This window comes from Oryctolagus cuniculus, chromosome 1 (genome assembly GCF_964237555.1).
Source record: "Oryctolagus cuniculus chromosome 1, mOryCun1.1, whole genome shotgun sequence".
Lineage (NCBI taxonomy): Eukaryota > Metazoa > Chordata > Mammalia > Lagomorpha > Leporidae > Oryctolagus > Oryctolagus cuniculus.
The window spans coordinates 86882138-86906964 of record NC_091432.1 but is presented as its reverse complement, the minus strand read 5'-3'; the positions used below and the strand labels follow the sequence as shown (position 1 = coordinate 86906964).

The 24827-nt window shown below is 40.4% G+C and overlaps 1 protein-coding gene across 33 annotated transcripts in view; it reads left to right on the top strand.

The window, feature by feature from the left end:
- The window catches only part of FAM76B (family with sequence similarity 76 member B), a 330098-nt gene extending 306389 nt beyond the window's left edge, over positions 1-23709 (top strand). For 27 of the 33 annotated variants that reach the window (XR_011390246.1, XR_011390252.1, XR_011390250.1 and 24 more), the window contains 4 exons: positions 1277-1841; positions 7481-7613; positions 10216-12542; positions 13182-23709. The gene's annotated coding sequence lies outside the window, so the exon portion shown is untranslated. The remainder of the gene's footprint in view (positions 1-1276; positions 1842-7480; positions 7614-10215; positions 12543-13181) is intronic. The other 6 variants (XR_011390202.1, XR_011390220.1, XR_011390204.1 and 3 more) reach the window with 6 other exon arrangements.
- The last annotated feature ends 1118 nt before the right edge of the window (positions 23710-24827 follow it).

Genomic DNA, 24827 nt, shown 5'->3' with positions numbered 1-24827 from the left:
CTTCTGGGGTATTTTCCAAGAAGTCTTTGCCTGTACCTATATCTTGCAGGGTTTTTCCAGTGCTGTCTAGTAATTTGATGGTGTCGGGTCGTAGATTTAAGTCTTTAATCCATGTTGAGTGAATTTTTGTGTAAGGTGAAAGGTAGGGGTCTTGCTTCATGATTCTGCATGTGGAAATCCAGTTTTCCCAGCACCATTTATTGAATAGACTGTCCTTACTCCAGGGATTGGTTTTGGATCCTTGATCAAATATTAGTTGGCTGTAGATGTTTGGATTGATTTCTGGTGTTTCTATTCTGTTCCATTGGTCTATCCATTTGTTTCTGTACCAGTACCATGCTGTTTTGATAACAACTGCCCTTTAGTATGTCCTGAAAACTGGTATTGTGATGCCTCCGGCTTTGTTTTTGTTGTACAAGATTGCTTTAGCTATTCGAGATCTCCTGTGTCTCCATACAAATTTCAGCATCATTTTTTCCAGATCTGAGAAGAAGGTCTTCGGTATCTTGATTGGTATCACATTGAATCTGTAAATTGCTTTTGGGAGAATGGACATTTTGATGATATTGATTCTTCCAATCCATGAGCATGGAAGATTTTTCCATTTTTTGGTATCCTCTTCTATTTCTTTCTTTAAGGTTTTGTAATTTTCATCGTAGAGATCTTTAACGTCCTTGGTTAAGTTTATTCCAAGGTATTTTATTGTTTTTGATGAGAGTATTACAGGCATGGAAAGCCAAAACACTCTGGGAAAAAAAAAAAAAAACCCTGCATGAAAAATCTCCGCGAGTGAGATCCCAGTGAAAAGAACAGGTCATCAAAGAAGGAGGTACCTTTCTCTGAAGGGAGGAGAGAACCTCCACTTTGAATATGACCTTGTCTAAATATGATCAGAGTTGGTGAACCCAAAAGGCTTCCATAGCCTTGGCGACTCATGACAAGAGCCTAGGGTGATTACTGATGCCATAAATAAGAGTGTCAATGTGTTAAGTCAACAACAGGAGTCACTGTGCACTTACTCCTCATGTAGGATCTCTGTCCTTAATGTGCTGTACATTGTGATTTAATGCTATAACTAGTAGTCAAACAGTATTTTTTAGGAAACCATGGTCAGTAAGTTTAAGAAACTGGGCTTAAGCCAATTCAAATTGTTTTCTATTGTGCAATTCGTAAGCACTTTTAACGTATCACTGATCACTATGTCCTTCTTAGTATAATGTGGGGGCAATTCCACAATGATACATAGCCACAGCACACATTCTGTTTGTTCCAACAGGGTGACTCAAGGAACACACCACCTGAGAAATGACTCTCTATGTGAAAAGGACCCAGAAAGAATGTGTCAGGCAGAGAGAACTGGGATCTATGTCATTTGTGAGATATGCTTCCCAAAAGCATGGACTGTGACCATCAGGGAGTTAAGCTTAGCTGCCTTGCCATGAATTGTCTCATGCTGTTGGCATCCCACTGACTTTCTATCACATTTTCCCTACACCAACCTTCATGTCACTTTCTGTTCTGTAAAAAAATGAAGGGGTTCTATTGGAGGAGCTACATGATGCATTCCAGGTTTAAAAGTCTATGGGTCATCCATACTAACTTAAATCCTTGAAATTTCCTACTTTTTTAAGTACTTCCAAATCACAGGTGAATGGTGCCTGAAGTTGAAAACTAAGCTGAGTCAATATCCATTGTATCACAGCCTTCAGCTCTCTGAGGCCCCTAACTACAGGGAAGGAAAGCACACCCTCCAGAGTATATGAAACCTGGGAAAGCACATGGTACCTAACCAAGAAGGGGCGTGAAGAACCCTGAAGAAAAGGCAGTGTCATTGCTTATAAGTAAGTACAATAGACTGCAAGAGCTTTGGATGATGGGAGTTTTTCCTGATGATAACTGCAGGCCTTTGAAGACAGGGAGATGACATAGTCACTGATAAGCCGGGAATAGACCGGCTCACCATGACTGGTAAAAGGTATCTATGTGTAATGGAAAGTAACATGACTAGAATTAGTCAGACCAATGGGGGAGATAATACCAATTATCTGAGCGAGAGATGGTGGCCCAAGATTAGACCCACGTTTTTGGCTTGGACAACAAGGTAGATGGTGGTATTCATTTTAGGGAATAGAAGAATTAAAGGATGAGCAGAGAGAAAAGACCCAAATCAATAAAATCAGAGATGAAAAAGGAAACATAACAACAGACACCACAGAAATAAAAAGAATCATCAGAAATTACTACAAGGACTTGTATGCCAGCAAACAGGGAAACCTATTAGAAATGGATAGATTCCTAGACACATGCAATCTACCTAAATTGAACCAGAAAGACATAGAAAACCTAAACAGACCCATAACGGAGACAGAAATTGAAACAGTAATAAAGGCCCTCCTAACAAAGAAAAGCCCAGGACCAGAATGATTCACTGCTGAATTCTATCAGACATTTAAAGAAGAACTGACTCCAATTCTTTTCAAACTATTCAGAGCAATCGAAAAAGAGGGAGTCCTCCCAAATTCTTTCTATGAAGCCAGCATCACCTTAATTCCTAAGCGGAAAAAGATGCAGCATTGAAAGAGAATTACAGACCAATATCCCTGATGAACATAGATGCAAAAATCCTCAATAAAATTCTGGCCAATAGAATGCAACAACACAACAGAAAGATCATCCACCCAGACCAAGTGGGATTTATCCCTGGTATGCAGGGATGGTTCAATGTGCGCAAAACAATCAATGTGATACACCACATTAACAGACTGCAGAAGAAAAACCATATGATTATCTCAATAGATGCCGATAAAACATTTGATAAAATACAACACCCTTTCATGATAAAAACTCTAAGCAAACTGGGTTTGGAAGGAACATTCCTCAATACAATCAAAGCAATCTATGAAAAACCCACAGCCAACATCCTATTGAATGGGGAAAAGTTGGAAGCATTTCCACTGAGATCTGGTACCAGACAGGGATGCCCACTCTCACCACTGCTATTCAATATAGTTCTGGAAGTTCTAGCCAGAGCTATTAGGCAAGAAAAAGAAATTAAAGGGATACAAATTGGGAAGGAAGAACTCAAACTATCCCTCTTTGCAGATGATATGATTCTTTATTTAGGGGACCCAAAGAACTCTACTAAGAGATTATTGGAACTCATAGAAGATTTTGGCAAAGTAGCAGGGTATAAAATGAATGCACAAAAATCAACAGCCTTTGTATACACTTGGTGTTTCTATGTGGGTGCAAACTGTTGAAATCTTTCCTTAATATATGCTAAACTGATCATCTGTATATAAAGAGAATTGAAAATGAATCTTTATGTGAATGGAATGGGTGAGGGAGAGGGAAACGGGAGGGTTGCGGGTGGGAGGGAAGTTATGGGGGGGGGAGCCATTGTAATCCATAAGCTGTACTTTGGAAATTTATATTCATTAAATAAAAGTTAAAAAAAAAGAAAAAAATACCATTGATAGAGATAGAAGTGAGCAGAACAGTGGGATGAGATGGGCAATGGAGAAACTATTTGGAAGTGAGGAAAGAGACCATTCATGAAATGATACTGGAAAATTCATGGAATTTGACATTTGAAGAACCAGTTTCAAAACCTGGTACTGCTGACTTGCTACGAGCCTTTGTCAATGACTTTCCCCATCTGAGTCTGTTTCTGAGAAGCGGGGCAACAGTAAGTTCTGCTCATTTTCCTGGGATATAGTTCTCATTGTGTGCCACAGGAGGAACAATGTCATGGAATTGAGATGTTTTAATTCTTTTGCTTGCGTTTCCAGAAATAACTAATGTGGTTATGTTTAACCTTTGATTGAATCATGGATAAATGTTGCAATGCAATGTGGAGAGTATCTAGAGAATAGAAGAATATATAGAGTTTTTTTTTTAACTCTATCATGATTATCCATGGAGAGCTCACAGACATAAACATTACCTTGTTTTCAACTGGCCCCTGACTGACAGTTAAACTTAAGTAAGTTAATGCACATAATTAATAGATGCACATGAAAAATACCATATATTTATTCTTAAATAGATCCAAAAAGCATTTGTGTTTCCTTTAAAAATTAAATGAATATAACATTTTTTTCTCTTTCACTTTCTTACACATTAAATATCTATGTGAATGTTATTGAATTATTTGTTTTATATAAATAAAATGTACAGAAATATAGGATTATCTCGCATTTAATTTCAGGTTAAGGTGCTAAGAAAAGACTGTATTTTTCATTTCTTCTATACCCCGTTTCAATATAATTTGAAATAATAAAAATTACAATATTTACTTTCAAATTTTCACCAGAACCAGAGGGTAGATTTAATGGTCTCGACTTTTCCAGATGAGCAAATGAGCTTGAAAAATGGCAAAACAAAGGACTGACAATGTGGCGTAGCAGGTAATGCCACTGCCTATCTATGGGTGCTGGTTCATGTCCCAGATGCTTCATTTCTGATCCAACTCACTGCTAATGTCCCAGAAAAAGCAGCGAATATGGCCCAAGTGTTTGGGCCCCTGTCACCCACGTGGGAGACCTGGAAGAAACTCCTGGCTCCTAGTTTTTCAGCCATCTGGGGAGTGAACCAGCAGATGGAAGGTATCTCTCTCTGTGTGTCTCTCTCTGTCTCTCTGTCTCTCTCTCTCTCTTTCTCTCTAATTTTGACTTTCAAATAAACAAACAAAATCTTTGAAAAAAATGGCAAAACAAATTCAAATGTCCACTATAGAGCTAAGTATGGTAGATACTGAATAAATGTGATAATTGCTATCCTATAATAGCTTCTTCACTATTTTAAGATCAGTAAATACAGAGTGTGATCTCATTGCAGGCATGCACACTAGTATAGAGCAATAGTCATGCTGTGGGAGTTTTCTGGAATGCTCTTCATCTCTGTCCTATTCCATTTATCCCCGTTCATCCATTTATTTATTCAGCAATAAGAAGTAACTAGTCACTGAATTGGTCCATACTTCTGTTTGTCCACCTGTTCTATGACTACATATTTCTGTTCTGACTGGCTGCTGACACACAATTACAGACAACAATAGGAGCACCTAACAGTTGGGGTGAGTCCTGGGCATGACATATCCTAGAATATTTCCAATTACTTGGACAACAGAACAATATTCTTGTTATTAATGAAGACTTAGTCCATCAGGTCTCTAGAAATCTAGGATTATTGTTTTTAAATAGTCTTTTATTTGAAAGGGAAAGAGAGAGAGAGAGGTAGTTCCCATTCACTGGTTTACTCCCCAGATGCCCACAATGGACTGGGTCAACCAAATCTAGAGTGAAGAACTCCATCCACATCTCTCACAGGAGTGACAGAGACTCAACTACTTGAGCTAGCACCTGCTGCCTTCCACTGTATGCAAGAGCAGAAATCTTGAATCAGGAGCAGAGCCAGTAGTTAAATGCAGGCATTCCAATATGGGATGCAGGCATGCCAAGCAGTGGCTAAATTGCTTAGCCAAAGACCCACCCTGAAAACTAGGCTCTATGTTGGGATCTGAACCACTGTTGAGGCCTCTGCTTCCTCTCTTCATTAGCTGTACATCAGGCACCTTCTCTGCTTCACATCTCTGCAGTGCCCTAACAAGCTGTATTGGACCTGAGCCAAAAAGAAACATCTCTATTATTGATCCTGTATTTATTTCTTTGGATCAGGAATTTCTGGGGATAATTCATCTAGATTTGAATTTAAGTTGTTCCCTTATACTTCGTGCCCAAAGCTGGGTCATTTGCCTCACTCTAGTACCTACCCTGCACATCTGCAAAGGAATTTTAAAATGACTTGGTTTACATTAGCACAGAAAATGGCAAGATTCCAAATGTATGTTCTTGAACTGGCCCTTGCCACAGAGTTTGCGTAGGAATCAAAGGCCATCTGTGTTTAACTCTCAGAGAGCTATATTTCTCTCCTGTTGAATTCCAGAACATTCTTTCATCCCTAAAAATGGAGCCAAGTACTGACTACAGAAGATAATGTTAAAAATCTTCACTGGTTTAGATTTTCAGGAAATAAGTTCAGGTAACTAAATGGACATTGTTGGCTTCTAGAGACCAGTTACAGGCAGATCTATCCTATGATGCCATCCTAGAAAAGAAGATGCCACCTACATCTTCTCCTTTCTGTAGTGTTCCTCTAGAGCACCATTCAGACATATTGGAATGTTTACTCAAAACCTCCAAATCCCAGCTCAACCCCATTAAGTTCTTCCAACCTTTCCTGGTCTTCACAGCTGAATGTTCATCTGAGCATGGACACCTCTGCGCTCAATTTTTCTTTGAAGCCAAAATATGGACAGAATTTTGAAGGGAGGTTCTTCTTGCAAGATTCCATCCATCCCAGAAACAAAGCTGGGGCTGGCTCTGAGGCCTTTCACAAGACTTAGCTAATTTGAGGAAGAGATCCGGATTTTATAGCCAGTTCTCGCTCTTCCACACCAACAGGAGGGTATTGGGCTGGAGAATACATTAACAAATTCCACAGATACTCCAAAATTTCCGATTGTGTCAATAAATTTTCTTTCCTTTTATTAAAATTATCTCCTTTGTGTTCAGTTTGTGTGGGTGTGTGTTTTGTTTTTTGTGGGCTAGATGATAGGTAGCACATTAGTTGGTTTTTAACACCCCCCCACACACACACCACCACCCAGTGAGAAGCCAGTCCAACCTCAGCCTCTTGCTCTCAAATCTCAACTCAAAAGTTGTATCCTTTATGAAGGCTGCCCTCAACAAACCAGTCTGAATGACTTCCACCTTGGTGCTCACAAAATGCTTCTCAGACATGCTAAAACATTTATTTCCTTCCGCTTAGGATGACAGTTACACTCGACTACTTTTTAAAGGCTGAACTTGGACAACTTGCTTAATCTCTATACTTCAGCTTTCTTATTTATAAATGGAGGCAACAATTACTTTGCCAGGTTATTGTGAAAGGCCTGTAGTCAGACTGAATCAACCAGTTTCCAGTTCTTCATAGGAGATGTTATTTAACGTCCTAAACCATTTTATTTGTGAAATGACAAAAAAATATTGTGTCTACCTCAGAAGTTCAGAATAATGCAGGCAAAGTAAACAATAGAAGGATTAGCAATCATCCTGTTATTATTGTTACTGCTTTCTTGACTAGACTGTGAATTTCTAGAAGAAACCTTGTTCATCTCATTATCACCCACAGATGATAGTAAATGAAGGCCAGTATATGTTTGTAGTATGTTGAAGATAAGGGTAATTCAGAGAGTTCATGGAAATGTATATGATGAAAAATCTATGCTTGAGTTTCCAATGTTCTACACCAAAATAAATTTACCTTTAATTCCACTTTCCATGAATTCTTCAAGTACTCTCCTATTTCTTTTTCTTCTATACCATTTAGTTTTCAAAATACATAAATAATATACAATTTCATCTTTGTGTTGGAATTAATTTATGTATCTTAATTTCTTTTCTGAAATGTGCTTTAGGCAAAAAGGTCACTCAGAAAATACCACATAAAGAAGTGGACTAATACTAACATATTTAAAGGTTCATCATAGCACATCTCTTTTGATAATTGACCAAAATGCTGCACAACTACCAGTAAAACTTCTCCCCTTGGTAAGTAATTCATTTTTTTTTTTTTGACAGGCAGAGTGGACAGTGAGAGAGAGAGACAGAGAGAAAGGTCTTCCTTTGCCGTTGGTTCACCCTCCAATGGCCGCCGCGGCCAGCGCGCTGCGGCCGGCGCACTGCGCTGATCCGATGGCAGGAGCCAGGAGCCAGGTGCTTATCCTGGTCTCCCATGGGGTGCAGGGCCCAAGCACCTGGGCCATCCTCCACTGCACTCCCTGGCCACAGCAGAGGGCTGGCCTGGAAGAGGGCCAACCGGGACAGAATCCGGCGCCCCGACCGGGACTAGAACCGGGTGTGCCAGCGCCGCTAGGCGGAGGATTAGCCTAGTGAGCCGCGGCGCCGGCCAAGTAATTCATTTTTAATTGTTTCAAATTTTTATTTATATAAGGTGAACATATTTCATGTATTTCATATATACAGATTTAGGAGCATAGCAATATTCCCACCTTACCCTCCCTCCTCCTTCCTTTCTTATTCTTTCTTTTAATTTTTACCATGACATACTTTTAGTTTATTTTATAATCATAAGCTTAATTCTCCATTAAGTAGAGAATTTAACAAATAGTAAGAAGAAAAAAAAAAAACACTGTTCCTCAACAGAACAGATAGGGGCTCTAAACAATAATCAAATCTCAAAATGTCAATTTGGCTTACATACATTGTATTTTTATACTCTATTAGTTACCACAGATCTGGTAAAACATAGAATATTTGTCTTTTGGAACTGCCTTATTTCGCTAACTACGGTAGTTTCCAGTTGCATCCATTTTGTTGCAAAAGACAAGAGTAAATATTTTAAAACACTTGAAATCACCAAATGAACAAATAATGAGCTAAAGCCCTTTTCTTACGTAACACAGACATATGTCCATGTGTTGCATCTTGTGAGTGCTGTAGTGCATGCCCCTGTCACCTACAGAGATAGAGCAGGCAGTGAGAAACAGGTTGCTTTTTGTTTCCAATGATGTCACTCAGGTCCAGCATGAGGGATCTGCTGTCTACTCCTATTTTTTTTTTTTTTTTTCTGCACGGAGAAGCTCTCTTGGCTCTTTGTTGACACCAGCACAACAGAGACAGGGGACAAGGAGGGAGATGGAAAGGACTGATACACCAACCGCTCTGAAAGCACATGACAGCAGACAGCCAGGCTATTACTGATGCTGATCAGCTTAGAGGCAATGCAATCAAAACCTTCAATTACACCTGGGTGATTTAATCAACTCCCTGTCAAACTCAGGCTGGAACTCCTCTGGTACTGTACAAATACAGTAATTACCATGCCAGCTTGCAATAAGATATCATTTCAGTGGATTAGAAAACACATTCTGTTGTCAATTACCAACAGCCAATTTATAGACCCTGAAACAAGCAATATTTTTTAATTGCTGCCTTTGTGTCATTATCACAAAATTACTTCTCTTATGAGGCATTAAATCATCTCAGCCATGTTGAGAGTGGGGCAGGGGGGAGATTAAAAAGTTTTCACTCTGTTCTTTCCTGATAAAATGGGAATAGAGGCATAAAACTTGCATCCTGCTGGGTTGGACTTTGAAATACAAAACAATTGAAAAGCCCCAGAGATTCTCAACTACACAAACAATCACAAACAAATCCTGAAGCTACATGAATAGATCAGAGAGCAGGGAGCCAGGAATCAGATTTATTTTGACCTCTGCTTTTTCTGTATCCCTGGGCTCATTTTTCTCCCATTTGCCTATCTTCCATGCTTTGTTTTGTAGAGGTATTTATTCCTTATGAGGGCATGTTTCAGTTGATACCAGATGTGGCAACTGTCTCCAGAGATCAGGAGATTTAAAATCTTTCTCCTCTATCCACCCTTCCCAAGTGCACGTACCCAGGCCGAAGAATAATTAGTAATTTCGCCTTGCCAGTTTTACTCAGCTGGTACACAAAGTTCCTAGGATTCTTCTTCCTCCTATTGCAAAGGGAATGCTTGACACACCCTTAAAACCTACCTCCATTCCAGCTGGTTGATTCTAAAAGGAGACATTTTTATTCTACCAAGTAGCAGATTACAGGCAAAATTTTGTGATTGCTATTATCATTATTCATTATTCTATTGCTAATAACAAGCATTCTGTAGCACTTGTAGTATCTCAGGCACTTTTCTAAATGTTCTATAAATAGTATAAAAACCTTAAACAGTGTATATTATTGTTATTCTCATTTCACATGAGATCGGTATGTTTCAGATGGTATCACTGTGGACTGTTCTCATTTCACAAATAAGGGTTTGATGCATTGAGTGGTTAAAGTTTTCAGCTGCAGTGAAAAATGGGAAGGATATTGGAAGAATTAGGTTTAAGTCTTGACACTGCCACTTTGGATTCCAGCAGTTATACATTGGTCATTCATTTTAGTTTTCTCACCTTGTAAAGGAGAAAATAGTCACATCAATATTGCTAATTTGTGGTAACCAATGTATAGAGTACAAAATGTAATGTAAATTGAGCAAAATTGACATTTGGAGATTTTTTAGATATTATTATTATTGTTTATTTATAGCCTTTGTACACTTGAGGAACAGTGGTTTTTCTACTTACTACTTGTTGAATTCTTTATTTAGTGGAGGATTAAGCTTATGATTATAAAGTAAACTGAAAGTGTGCCATTATAAGAATTAAAATAAAAGAGTAAGAAGGAGAGAAGAGGAAGGATGGGAGTGAGAGAGGGGAAGAAGTTAAGGTGGTAAGTATCATTATGGTCTTAAATCTGTATCTATGAAATTTGTTCCCCTTATATAAATTTTATAAATTTTTTAAAAAGAATTCCACATATTCTTTTATCTATATGTTTTTATATATTATCTTATTTAATCCTCATGGTGACTCTATTGGTAAAATCTAGTTCCCCCCATTTTGCCAGTGATGAAGCTGAGATGTGGACAAGTAAAGTAGTTTGCTGAAAGTTACACCACAAGGAAGTTGTGGAGCTCCAGATCCCTCTCTCAGCTGTCACCACATACGGCCTCTTATGTTAGCCATTCCTCCTTTACTACTGACAATCTCTAGTCATGTTCTTCTGGTTGAGATCCAGGTCTGTATTTCTAATCTCCTACTACACATCACCTCTCAGACATTGTCACAACTATCTCACAGTTCATGTGTCCCAACTGAAAGGCATCGTTATTATCTTGGCCCTAAACCTGGTCATCCTTTAATTCTTCTATTCCCTAAAATGAATACCACCATCTACCTTGTTGTCCAAGCCAAAAACGTGGGTCTAGTCTTGGGCCACCATCTCTCGCTCAGATAATTGGTATGATCTCCCCCATTGGTCTGACTAATTCTAGTCATGTTACTTTCCATTACACATAGATACCTTTTACCAGTCATGGTGAGCCGGTCTATTCCCGGCTTATCAGTGACTATGTCATCTCCCTGTCTTCAGAGGCCTGCAGTTATCATCAGGAAAAACTCCCATCATCCAAAGCTCTTGCAGTCCATTGTACTTACTTATAAGCAATGACACTGCCTTTTCTTCAGGGTTCTTCACGCCCCTTCTTGGTTAGGTACCATGTGCATTCCCCAGTTTCATATACTCTGGAGGGTGTGCTTTCCTTCCCTGTAGTTAGGGGCCTCAGATAGCTGAAGGCTGTGATACAATGGATATTGACTCAGCTTAGTTTTCAACTTCAGGCACCATTCACCTGTGATTTGGAAGTACTTAAAAAAGTAGGAAATTTCAAGGATTTAAGTTAGTATGGATGACCCATAGACTTTTAAACCTGGAATGCATCATGTAGCTCCTCCAATAGAACCCCTTCTTTTTTTTTTTTTTTTTTTTTTTTTTTTTTTGGACAGGCAGAGTGGACAATGAGAGAGAGAAACAGAGAGAGAAAGGTCTTCCTTTGCCATTGGTTCACCCTCCAATGGCCGCCGCAGTCGGCGTGCTGTGGCCAGCGCACCACACTGATCCGATGGCAGGAGCCAGGTACTTATCCTGGTCTCCCATGGGGTGCAGGGCCCAAGCATTTGGGCCATCCTCCACTGCACTCCCTGGCCACAGCAGAGAGGTGGCCTGGAAGAGGGCCAACCGGGACAGAATCCTGCGCCCCTACCGGGACTAGAACCCGGTGTGCTGTCACTGCAAGGTGGAGGATTAGCCTAGTGAGCCGCGGCGCCGGCCAGGACCCCTTCATTTTTTTACAGAACAGAAAGTGACATGAAGGTTGGTGTAGGGAAAATGTGATAGAAAGTCAGAGGGATGCCAACAGCATGAGACAATTCATGGCAAGGCAGCTAAGCTTAACTCCCTGATGGTCACAGTCCATGCTTTTGGGAAGCATATCTCACAAATGACATAGATCCCAGTTCTCTCTGCCTGACACATTCTTTCTGGGTCCTTTTCACATAGAGAGTCATTTCTCAGGTGGTGTGTTCCTTGAGTCACCCTGTTGGAACAAACAGAATGTGTGCTGTGGCTATGTATCATTGTGGAATTGCCCCCACATTATACTAAGAAGGACATAGTGATCAGTGATACGTTAAAAGTGCTTACAAATTGCACAATAGAAAACTATATGAATTGGCTTAAGCCCAGTTTCTTAAACTTACTGACCATGGTTTCCTTAATTTTTTTGAGGGGGAGTGACTTAATACCAACCAGAATTTCATAGGATTGAAATTAAGTGTGCTGTGGTGATTTGTAGTCACGAGTCACAGTTTAATTTGGCCACGTGTGACTGGTGGCTATTGTACTGGATAGCTGGATTTAGAAACTGAAGTCAATTAAATGAATTACTAAAATGATCTCTGTAGCACTATTTTGCTACCACTTCCATGGACAGTGCAATGTCCCAAAGCAGAAGTTCTCATGGAGGATAATTCAGGCACGGTGCCGTACTGCAGTCATGTTGGGCAGAGCCTGTGGATGCATCTTAGACTGTAACAGGTAGGTCCCCAGCAAACGTGGATCTGGGACATCCCTCAGGGGTTACTTAGATTCAAAAATAGCATGTTGCCTACTCACCTCCAGTTCCTGGAATCTGCTCTGGTTTCTAGTTGTGCAAATAGCTGCTTCTATCAGTCATGTAATGCCATACCAGGGAGTTGGCAAGAGCAACGCATGCTACTCCTTGCCCCAGGATGATGGAGTTAGATTTGCCACTGTGGCTCCTGTCCAATTCTGTGAAGGATGCCCTTGAAAGTGCTCCTCCCTGCAGAGAAGGAATGAAAGAGAACAAAAATAAATAGCACTAGGTAGACTCATAAAACTTGTCAAAATCTTTCAAGCATGGCATACGTGATGATTCATGGGGTTTGCAAAACATTACCAGATTAAAACAAGAAACCTCTTGCAGGGTGGTCATTCTAGAGCTTTGGATCCCTGCGTGGCAGCATAATCCTAATGGGTAGGGGAACTCTGTGCCCCCTTCCTCCACCCACACTATCCAGACGCAGGAGGATGCTCAACAACAGAGCAGTGAAAATCCCTGCTTCAACTTTACCCTTCATCCCATGAAAAAAGACCTTATAAGCCATCTCTGGAAATTTGTTGAGAAATAATTTGCTCAAATTTCTCTCTCTACAGATCAAGCCCATTTCCTCTCATGTAATCAGCAAGAAGAGAGAAGCACAGATTCATCAGCGCACTTATTCTAACCATTCAGAATTTCAGAGTTGATAAATGCAATTTTCCTGGGGCTGTCGATTTTCTGTAATTTAAATGTTAAGCCCTTTCTTCACACACAGCTAAAATTCACTGCATTCCCACTCGGCACATTCTCACTCATTTTGATACTGTCATCTTTCTGATCTGTGACTAGCCATTGCACTTAATTAACCAATGGAAAACAAGAGGACCTTTTCACACCCAGAAGCTAGAGTGTGATGACTCCTGGAGAGAGGAATTAATCAGCACCTGAGTTCAGCCTAATCAGCTGTTAGAGGAAGACCCATCACTCTGATGACCCCAATGCTGCCACAAGGAGAGATTAGAGATTATTACTAATTTACAACTAAATGGCTAACTGTGAAGTCACCAGGTTGTGCCTTCAGCCACAACCATCCCTGACAATGTTACAGGAAAAAAAAAAAAAAAAGACATTCAATTTCTCTTTACTTTTGGTAAATACTGATTGCATGACTACAATGTGCCAGGTGCTGCACCAAGCACCAGACAGAAAATGATGAATAAAACAGAACCCCTGCCCTGGATGATAGGCTGTGAGGGAGACAGGGAGGAAGCAAGGGTCACAGATATGCATGTGCGTGTACCAGAGGGTTAGCTCAAAGCAAGTTAGATGGGGAGGGAAGGTCAGAAAGTAATGACTCAGTCAGGGTCTGAAGGAGGAGGAGTTCGTTAAGCAAAACAGGAAGGGTTTTCCTAGAAGGTGAAACCACCTGTACAAAGGCCCTGTGGTGGTGTGATAATAAGAGACCAGTAAGGTCCACAGGCAGCAGGGAAAAGGAGAGTAGTTTAGAATAAGGCTGAAAATCTACGTAGGAACCAGACCTTGGTCATGAGTAACAAGGAGCCGTTTAAATGCTTCAGGAGATAGGAAGCTATCGGAAAACTGTAAGCTAAAATATAACTTAATCATGACCTTTTAAAACTCCAGAGTCCTAACGATTTATGAGTCTCCAGAATACACCTTCCACCTCTTAGTGTGGCATTAACATCCTCTGTGCTCCCGCTACCGTCTCCTCTCCTGTGCTCTCCGTCTTGCCTCAGTATAAAGTGGGCCCTAGATCTTACCGTTGAGCTTGCCATGTACCTTCTGGGGCTCTGTGCCTTGCTTACATCTGCATGCTCTTTGAAGGCAGGAATGATCCCTATCCCTGTGTGTTTTGGCTGCCTAGAACAGAGCCAGGCACATAAAGATATCTGTGAATGGAAGGGGCAATGAATGAACACCTTTACTATTTTATCTGTTAAAAGTCTGCCCATTCTTAAAAGGCCTGAATTGATATATTGACGGCTTCCATGAAATCTTCTCTGGTTCTCCAAGCTGGAATGATTTGCTCCTACTTTGCTGCTACCCCTGGCCTTTGTTTATACTGGTGACGTCACTATCTTGTATTATAATGTCCTGTATGAAAGAACAGATGCAGGCAAACACGATCTGCATACCCACCTTAAGAACTTTTCAGACAAGACAGACACGGAATGAGGGTCCTGAGGACCCTAGAGAGAAAGCATGGTGTGAGCCTTTGGAACTGACAGACAAACCCTTTGATATTAGTTAGGTTGTATCTAACTTAACTCATCTCCTTAATCTTGACCTAATTATGTCTGATGAGATTAAGACATGTCAAAATATATTTGGCAGGTTAGAAGGATGGCACTGCCAACAATATTTCCATTAGAAACTTGGAGAGAATTTAGCCCAAGGGAAAAGGCAAGTTGACAAACTGACTCTGAAGCCCTAGGGGTGAGAAGAGGGATAATTCTAAGAACAAGGCAGTATTTTCTCCTAAGTATTTGTCTCCTGGCCCAGCCCCTATGGCTCCTTTCTGAGATCAATGGGGTGGGGACCAAGGGGGATGTCAGATGTTAGTATAATTGGGAAGAGCTGTTTCACAAACACGTCACAAGGCGTGGAGGATGGGAGTTTTCCATGTGGCAGCACCAGGAGACACTGAGCCCTGTGGGTCTAGGGTCACTCCTCTCTCCTAATCGCCCTTATCATCAAGAAAAAAACTAACACCAGACACACTGAGGTTAAGAGAGTTTTGCAATTGAAGTAACAAAACCCTTGGGATTGGAGCTAAACCTGTAATAATTACTGTGGGCCCAGTAGGAACCTGTTTTTCCATGACCATTATGACCTAGGGAAAATCAGTTATACCCTGCAGTTGGACTGCTGGTGGATATTTCTTCCCCTGGAGGAACCACCTTACCTTGCCATGGTAAGGAAGCCTGCACAGCCCAAATTTCTGCAAGCCTAAGAGCTCTTGTCTGAGCTTCAGCAGAATCCCAGCCAACCTGTACAGAGTTCTTTCCCTAGCCCCGAGAAATGTCTGAGAGTCCCTGGAGGAGCTTTTGCCACATCCTTCAAGGCGTCTGTCATTGCCACTTGTCAACTCAACCCTCCCTCTCCAGCTCCGGTGTTCTCTGTTCCCTGTAGACTGCTTCAAAAGCAGCAGGAAAAGTTTCCTACATCCCAGGCTCACCTCAAGAATGTCATTGCTCAAGGCTCCCAGTCCTCAGAGGGTCGGAGCGTTTTTGTAGTTGACTGTACCTGGGGACCAGTGTAGTGATGGGCTGAGATGAAAAAATGTACTTCCAAATTCTGTGTCAGTTTTGTCACTCAGAGCCTGACACCTCTGTGTGTGAGTTCAGCTGCATGAAGAAATTCCTCTTGAACAGTTAAGTCCAGTTTCTTCTTCTGACTCTTCTCCATGGGAGGCCCCAAACTATCCTCAGTGAACCCAAGAAAGCTGCCTTTGGAGTGGGGCCGCTTATATTGAATCAGTTGGCAAAGTGAATAACGACTCCTTGGTTTAGTTTTTGTACACTGTTTTAATAATGTTCTTCATACATGGCATAAGAAACAAAACAAATCTTAAACAAAAAAAAATGAAAAAACAGTACCTGGGTCCCTGCCACCCACATGGGAGATCTGGATGGAGTTCCTGGCTCCAGGCTTCACTCTGGCCCAGCTTGGGCTGTTGTGAGCATTGGAGGAGTAAACTGTGAGATCAAACACTCTCCCTCTCTCCCTCTCTTCCTCTCTCTCTCTCTCTCTCTCCCTCTCTCTCTCTCTCTCTCTGTCTGTTGTTCTCTCTCTGTGTGTCACTCTGCCTTTCAAATAGATAAATAAATAAATAAATAAATAATTATTTTTTAAAAAGCAATCAAAGAAAAATATTCTGTGAGATTCCTTTCCTAGAAGGATGTTTATGGAAAGCTCATTACAAGATGTAATGGCAGAATCACAGCACAGGCTTTTAAACTGACCAGTATTGTCCACCCATGTCAAGGCCTCTTCATACATTGAAAATACACATGTGAACACACACACACACACACACACACGATTCTGTCTTGTATGGAGGAAGAAAGTGAGCACAACTGTATCCCCTTCATACTCAGCCCTGCTGTTCTCCCACCTAGCCATGCAATCAAAGTGCCTTTTGCTTTTTCAGGTGTAAAAGATTGGCTTTTTCTGCATACATCAGAATAGAGACAGTGCATATGTGTGTGAGAGTGTGTTGAGGGGTGCTGCGGCTTTTCAGTTCCCACTGATCCACACCAGATGCTAAGCACATTGTGTGTGTGTGTGTGTGTGTGTGTCCATAGAGGTTTACTGAATTATGCATTAGTTAGAGAACATGTTGGGATGACTAAGGTTGGGCAGATGTGCTACAGTGCAAAAGGCAATCTTATCCTTCAGAGTGTTTGCTGGTTATACAATATATACGAGGTAAGTAGTGTATACCAGAAAGAAATACCAGAAACTGCTGGGTAAATGGCAGGGGTTCAATCAACGTTCTCTCTTTTTCACTTTTTCAACTCCTCTTACTTCAATGCCCTTGGAGTTTCTTTTACTCATAAAAAAATAGCTCTCAGGAAAAAGAGATCCAATGTTAATTTGCATCATTATGAAAATACACTAACTGTGCTGCTCCTCTGGGATCACACTTTAAGTCTTGTATTAAATTGCAAAATAGAGGACTTTTATCTTGTGTTAAAGGCATGGCAGGAGGCAGACTGAAATTGAAGAGGTCGATTTGGGAATAGAAGAGCTCTTCCTCCATTTTCTTGTGTCTGCTATCCATCCTCTCCCTTCTCCCTCTGAAAGCCTGGGTTCTTCTGAATGTGATGGGTGTGAGTGTGTACATATGCATTCCATGTGGGAACAAGACATCAGTGGACAACAGAATGTGACTTAAAAGCATGTGGTGTATATCTTCCTTTGGAAGCTAATAAATAGCTTGGTCATAACCCTTCTCACTATGAAAAGAAATCTCACAGAGCTCTTTCTGTCCAGCCTGGTGCCAAGCAGAAGGAAGAACAAATCGGGGTTATTTTATTAAAATAGTTTGGAAAGTCAAAACAAGAGATGTTCACAGTGCCTGTGCATTCAGGCTTCACTCTGCCCCAGCTTGGGCTATTGTGAGCATTGGAGGAGTAAACTGTGAGGTCAAACACACACACTCTCCCTGTCTCTCTTTAACTCTCTCTCCCCTTTTCTCTTTCTGTTGTTCCCTCTCTCTATGTCACTCTGCCATTCAAATAAATAGATAAATAAATAAGTAATTATTTTTTAAAAAAACAATCAAAGAAAAATATTCTGTGAGGTTCCTTTCCTAGAAGGATATTTATGGAAAAGTCATTACAAGATCTAATGGCAGGGGCCGGTGCTGTGGCACAGCGGGTAAAGCCACTGCCTGCAGTGCTCACATCCCATATGGGCACCAGTTCGAGTCCCGGCTGCTCCACTTCCAACCCAGCTTTCTGCTATGGCCTGGGAAAGCAGTAGAAAATAACCCAAGTCCTTGGGTCTCTGCACCCACATGGAAGACCCAGAAGAAGCTCCTGGATCCTGGCTTTGGATCAGCACAGCTCCGGCTGTTTTGGCCAATTGGGGAGTAAACCATAGGATGGAAGACATCTCTCTCTCTTTCTCTCTCTGTCTCTCCCTCTCTCTCTCTCTGTAACTCTGACTTCCAAATAGATAAAATCTTTTTAAAAAAGATCTAATGGCAGAATCACAACACATGCTTTTAAACTGACAGGTATTTTCTACCCATATCAGTGCTCTAAATGGTGAGCTATCCTCAAATTGATTTTAGATTGTAGTCACTTTTCAGTGAACTTTTATACACCTCTGAAACATGTTTGTTAAGCTTCCAAACAACTATTATTCTAGCAGCTGTCCTAGAATTCTCCCCTGGGGAGGAACCACTGTACCATAGGAAAACACCTTACTAAGTCACTGGGGTTGAAAAGTTGAAAGTGTGGTTCCCTGTGGACACACAAAAGCAAGAGACAATCAAAAGGAGAGGCAGAAAGGCGGGGGGCGGGGCACAATAAATTGCCCACTGGAAATGACCAAGGTAGGAGATGGAGCAGGAGCAAGTCCAGCAGCATGGTGATAACCTGGTGCTTAAGTTGAAGGGTCTCTAAAGGCATCTTTAAGGGCAGATAAGGCTATTTAGCACACTTAAGTTGTTTGTGGTGCTTCGTATGTATCTCTCTGCTGCAAACTTTCAAAAAGATCCAGATGAGTAGATTTGTGTGAAAATCAGGGAGAGAAGTTATCCTCCACACCTAGTTCTGCATGAGGTTAGCATAGCATTTAAGAACTGAACTGCAATTCAGTGTCAGCTGCTTGGCTCCAAAGTGGTCCTGAACTTGTATGTCCCCTGGGAATTTGTAGCACTCTTGGGAAGGCATTGGGCTTTCCACAGAACACAGAAAGGGGGAATCAAGTCAGTCATATGTAAGTTACCTGAGTCAGGTCTTAAATTATCAGCTGAGTTACACATCATTCATGCAAAGGGTGACTCACATAGGCATTCGGAGTTCCTTGGCTCTTGCTTTCTCATTGCCAGACTGACTCTCAATGGTCTCACAGAAGTCTCCAGGAGCCTCCTGGAAGGGCAATGTGATTTAAAAAAAAAATCGTTTATTTTACATACTTGTATACTGGAAAGATGTGCCTTTGAATGAATTTCTCTGATTAAAATTTATTTCCCAAACCTCCTGAGGTGTGCAAATGGTTCTCTTTTCCTTCTGGCTCTTTTCAACTTCTGCACACCACAAACAAATCAAGATGTGTCTTGTTCATTCCACAAATCCTTAAATGAAGATTGTGAAAGTGGCAGGGAGGGCAGGGAGTGAAAAGGCAAGTAGGTACTGATTTATTCCTGCTTGCTCTCAGCATGAAAAGACTCTGTTCATCTCTGAAAATTCCATGGGGAATTGGAAGGAGGGAAAGAAACCAAGGCTTGTTGTTTGCACAGAGCTGTTCACAAATATTGTATCCTGGGGTCAGTTTCACATGCTGAGTAAGAAAAAGTCCCAAGGGATTCCGTAGAATGTGAAAGCAGGACAAAAATTTTGTTCCTTGTCATTTGTCTCCCTTGAAACCTGCACATCAAACGTTTTAAAACAGACAGAGGAGGATAGTTATTACCTCTTGAAAAGCACCCCAGATGTCTAGGCACATCCAAATTCATCTACAATTTCCTGTGGCTATTTATAACGTTTTAAACCGGCTTTAGGATCTGAAATAAGGCACAGATAGAATTTCAGAGATGTGTTTAAGACCCAGTAGAAATCCTAGAAATGCGCACATCTCCCTTCCAGCCTGCTCCTATCCCCAAGGCCAAATAGGGTGGTAGAGGTTATGTGGTTTATTTCTTGTAACTAAAGGAAGGACAAACAAAACTCCAGGATCCAAGAGAGCTAAATCTGGGTAGGCAGCAACTAACCAGTAACAAACAGTTTCTGCTCAGAGACCATTCCTACTAGAACCAAAAGATGATAGTGATGATGATGATGATACCAGTATTTTTTGAGTATTTACTATATTTAAGACTGTACCTCAAAGACTTGACATACATGTTTTCATTAAATTATCATAATAATCCTATGACATAGCTCTTATTATTCCATTGTAAAGATGAAGAAACCAAGGCTCAACAGATTTAATTAACTTATTCAAGGCATAGCAAATAAATGAGCTTAGAATTTGAATCCAGGAATGTCTGACTTGACCGTATTGCTAAACTGCCTCTGTCTGAATCATGCTTCATAATTCAACTGGAAAATAAGGCTAAGGATAGAAAGAGGTACTACAATATATAAGGAAACAGCCAGCATTTCTCTATTCAGCAAAATCCCTCTTCTGTTCTACCACACATCAGAGCTGCATCTCAAGTAAAAACTTAATGTAGTCATTCAAACTATGCTAACTATGATTAGAAAATGGTTATCTGACTCTTGTTAAGATTTAGATTTGCCACATGGAGCAATATCATGAGACCAATTAATTAATCTATAGCAGCAGATTTTCTAATTTTCAGGAGAAGAGAAATGGTTTCCACTTGGAATACTGAGAGTGGGAGAGACTACCACCTCCTCTGATCAATGAGTAGGTAAGTCTTTTATGAGCCTTGAGTGCATTGTGAGTTGGAAACCTCTAAAATATATCAGTACACCCATTCAGAGCTTCCAGTGGACTGCTTTTTTAAAATTGCCCACTTTCTTTGCCAAGAAGGCAGAGAATGGTTCAAAAATACTTGGGTACCATCCTGCTCCACTATCTGACTTAAACAGCTTTGGGGACCTATTAGAAAGTGTGGAAAAATGCCCTCTTGGGTGGTAGGCCTTTGCTCTGATGATTTCTTCCCCAACATCCTAGAAAGGGTTGGGAAAATGCCTAAGTTAAGCCCCTCACAGTTCTTGTGCCCTGAGAATTCTAGTGTTTGTATTTGTTTAGGTTCCTTTCCAATGCAGAAGCCAAATGAAAGGGACCATTTTGAAATACTATTTCCCATCTGTTCTACTCCCCTAGCCTTCACTAAGTAGGCTTAAAGATTCTTGCTCACAAATTTGCTATCCTTTTGTTTTCTTCTAGTTTTTATAATGATTTTTTTTGGTTTTAGGCTATGAGCTACAGAAAGGGTAAATGCCCTATGGATCAAATATGCAGAGAATGTCTGTTCTCTCTCTCTTCATTTCCTCAGCTTCAAGAAAAATCTTCAACCTCAAGTAAAAGAAAAAGAGAGAGCTGCTATTTCTGTGAAGTCCAAGTAAAGTAATTAAGAATTCCTAACGCTGTAAACAAAATTTTAGGTCCGATATATTTGTTCAGAATTTAAAACAAAAATATCATGGATTGCACAATGCCACTGTTTGGTAAATAGCTTTAATCCACTTTCCAGTTCTCCCAGTTGTTCTAAATTTGTGCTCCTTGTCTTCCAAGGTCCATTATTTTCATGAGTCACCCAGTCGTGGGGAGTACAAGTTTCTAAAGGCCAGGATCCAGCCAAACAGTGCCTGGGTTCCTTGGTGTTTACACAGACTGCCCTGCTTATTGTGGTAATCACCGTCCTGTTTCCTAGCAGGAGAAGCTGGGAAGGTATGGAGCAAAGGAGAACAACTAATACATGCTGAGAAGCCACTGTCTGCCAAGCACACTGCTATGCCCTTCACAACTCGATCCCTGCCACAACCCCATGAAGTAAGAATTACTACCTCCTTCTTACAGATGAGGAAACGAAGGCTTAGAGGGGATGATGTAATTAGCCTGAGGAAGTACAAGCTAAGGAGAAGTTCAGGGTTGAGTACGGTTGTGTACCTCTAAGCTCATCCTGACCCAATGCTCTGCTTCCTCACTCTGCAGAACTTCAGTCAAAGACAGCTTTCGGAACAAATGAATCATTTGAAAGGCCTCTGCTGGGCCATGCTCCTCATATTTCTGCAAGACCTAACTAGCTGACGATGCCCAGAGCATGTGTCAACTAAGACCTGGCTCGGCAGAATGTTTCTGGGCTTATTTACAGTATGAAGTTCATTCTTGATTCATGAGCTGTTTCTGAGTATGGTGTCCTCCGGGCTGGAGTTACCTCTGGCACCACGGGATCATTGCTCCTTCTTTCATCACTTGGGCTCTCTGGAAACTGACTTCTTCCAAATGAAGCAATTAGTTCAGGTCTATTAAAAGAAATTTCTGAAACCAGTGATTGCAAAACCCATTAGCTGCACAAAATTTAGAAAAAGACTTTCTTTCCATTAACTAGCCAGAATTCAAGTAGTAGAGGCAAAAAATAATAGCAAGCAAATGACAATACCCCCCCCACCAGTGAACTATTTTCTGTAGTCTACAACTTTTAGTAATCTAAAAGGAATCAGCAACCCCAACATTCAGATTACTAGCAGTGTGCTTTGTCCGAATCTATCCTAGGTGCAGATGAGGTCCTCAGCTGCAACTAGGAGCAGGGGCAAAATAATATCAAATAATGCAATTTGTTGTTTTCACCTAACACTCATATTCACCATGTCACAAGGGAAAATTAAAAAAAAAAGATATTAACTTAGACCCTTCTATGATCTGGGCATTGTACCGGGGAAATTCATACATTTATGTTATCCTTAAATTCTAATAATATCCATGTAAAGGGGAAAACTATGACCCTCATTTGTAGGGACATAGATGTTCACAATAATCTTAGAAATAACTTATTCCAGTGTGAGTTCAATCTTTTGAAGCTGTGTTGATCTCATCTGAGTGAAAGAACCTTGTAGTCATTAGGTTTACCTGGGTCTCCAAAAGAGACGAATGGAGATGCATATGATTTTCATTCTGGATCATGAAATGGCCATATGTGTTTATACCCCCCAAACACACACACACACACACACACAAAGCTTATTTTTTAGAAACCTCATACAACAAAACTAACAGAGATCAGGGAGATTTCAACAAACTTGTAGAATTCAGAAGAAAGGATATTAGTTGATACAGTAGAGGGGAGAAAGACAGTTGGCCACAGATACCCATCTGCCTCAACTCTAAATGAAATATAAATCCAGGGCCTTACCCATAAGCAAAATAACTGGAACATTCTTCTCCAGTGGAATAGAAGAAACTGGGAGAGGACAAGGGTAGTTGCTAGGAGCATTGGCAACCCAGGGCAAAGTCCTCCTCATTAATTACTGGGGTCTTTCAATCTTCAGGCTTTCAGCTTGCAAAAAGGCTGTCAATGGACACACCCTCCAGGTAGGCATAGAGCCTCTGGAAGCCTGCTTATTGCTGTTTCTGATATCTGGAGAGACAGCTAAAACTCACCAGATATTGGAGGAAAGCTGACAACAAAAAAGAGAAACCTCAAGACAGATGAACACAGCAGCTGTCCCCAGAAGGAAGAGAGAACTTGGGGAATAGAAGAGAACTTACAGAACAAAACTAATTTAGTATGCTTGGAAATACCCAAGAATATGTGGCATGTATGAAACAAGAAGAGGGTGTTGTATTTTTAGAAAACGTATGAATGGAGAACAAAAATAGATTATGAAAATTGAAAATATGATGTTACAAATGAATATTCACGGTATATGAGGTGTAAGGCCAAGTTGAGGAAAACTCCTAAAAATAGGACAAAAGGAAATTAGGAAGAAGATTAGAGCAAGCAAGTAAATGACATTCAAAGTCAATCCTAGGAGATCTGATATTTCATTAACAGGAATTCTACAAACAGAGAACAGATATTATCAAAAACAAAATACCAAAGAGGAATTTCCCAGGGGTGGTAGGAGGATATCTTTAAATATGAAGAGTCTACACAGTATCCAGTATAATAAACACAGACAGATACCCCTCAACACATTATACTGAATTTTTTTGACACCAAAGACTAAGAGAATATCTTCAAACTTTCTAGAGAGAGGACTAAGGAAAACCAATAGCTAAATCCTCATAGTGTAAAACTAAGAACTAAATTTCTACAGTCTACAGCAACAGAAAAATCAATGTGAGTGTATTATTTTGGATAACTATTGAAGGACTTAAAAAATAAAAATAGTCAAAAATTAGTTACCTCTGAGGAGTAGGACTGGTAGAGACAAAGGAAGGTCGATAGGTTGGAATCATATTTATTAAGATGCCTCAGAAATCTGAAAACAGATCTATCATATGATCCAGCCATCCCACTCCTGGGAATATACCCAAAGGAAATGAAGTTGGCATATGAAAGAGTTATCTGTACTCTATGTTTTTAGCAGCTCAATTCGCAATAGCTAAGATATGGAGTCAATCCAGATGTCCATCAGCTGATGACTGGATAGAGAAAATGTGGTATGCATACATGATAGATTACTACTCAGCCATAAAAAATAATGAAATCCTATATTTTGTGACAAAATGGGTGCAACTAGAGGCCATTGATGAAATAAGCCAGACCCACAAAGACAAATATATGTTTTCTCTGATCTTTTTAAGCTAATATACAGAGTACAAAAAAAAGTTGATGTATATGAGTGAAATTAGCATATTGAGATTTGCTTTTTGTTCATAAAACTTGTCTGTGCTCCAGAGTAGCAGTGGTCTATTTTTTTAGTATAATGGTCTATTTCTTACTGTCGAACTCTTTATTTATAGGAGCATTAAACCTGTGATTATAAAGTGAATCAAAAGTATGTTATCATAAAAATTAAAAGAAATTTTTAAAAATAAAAGGAGAAGGGAGAGATGGAGGGAAGAAAGTATTGTTATATCCTTAG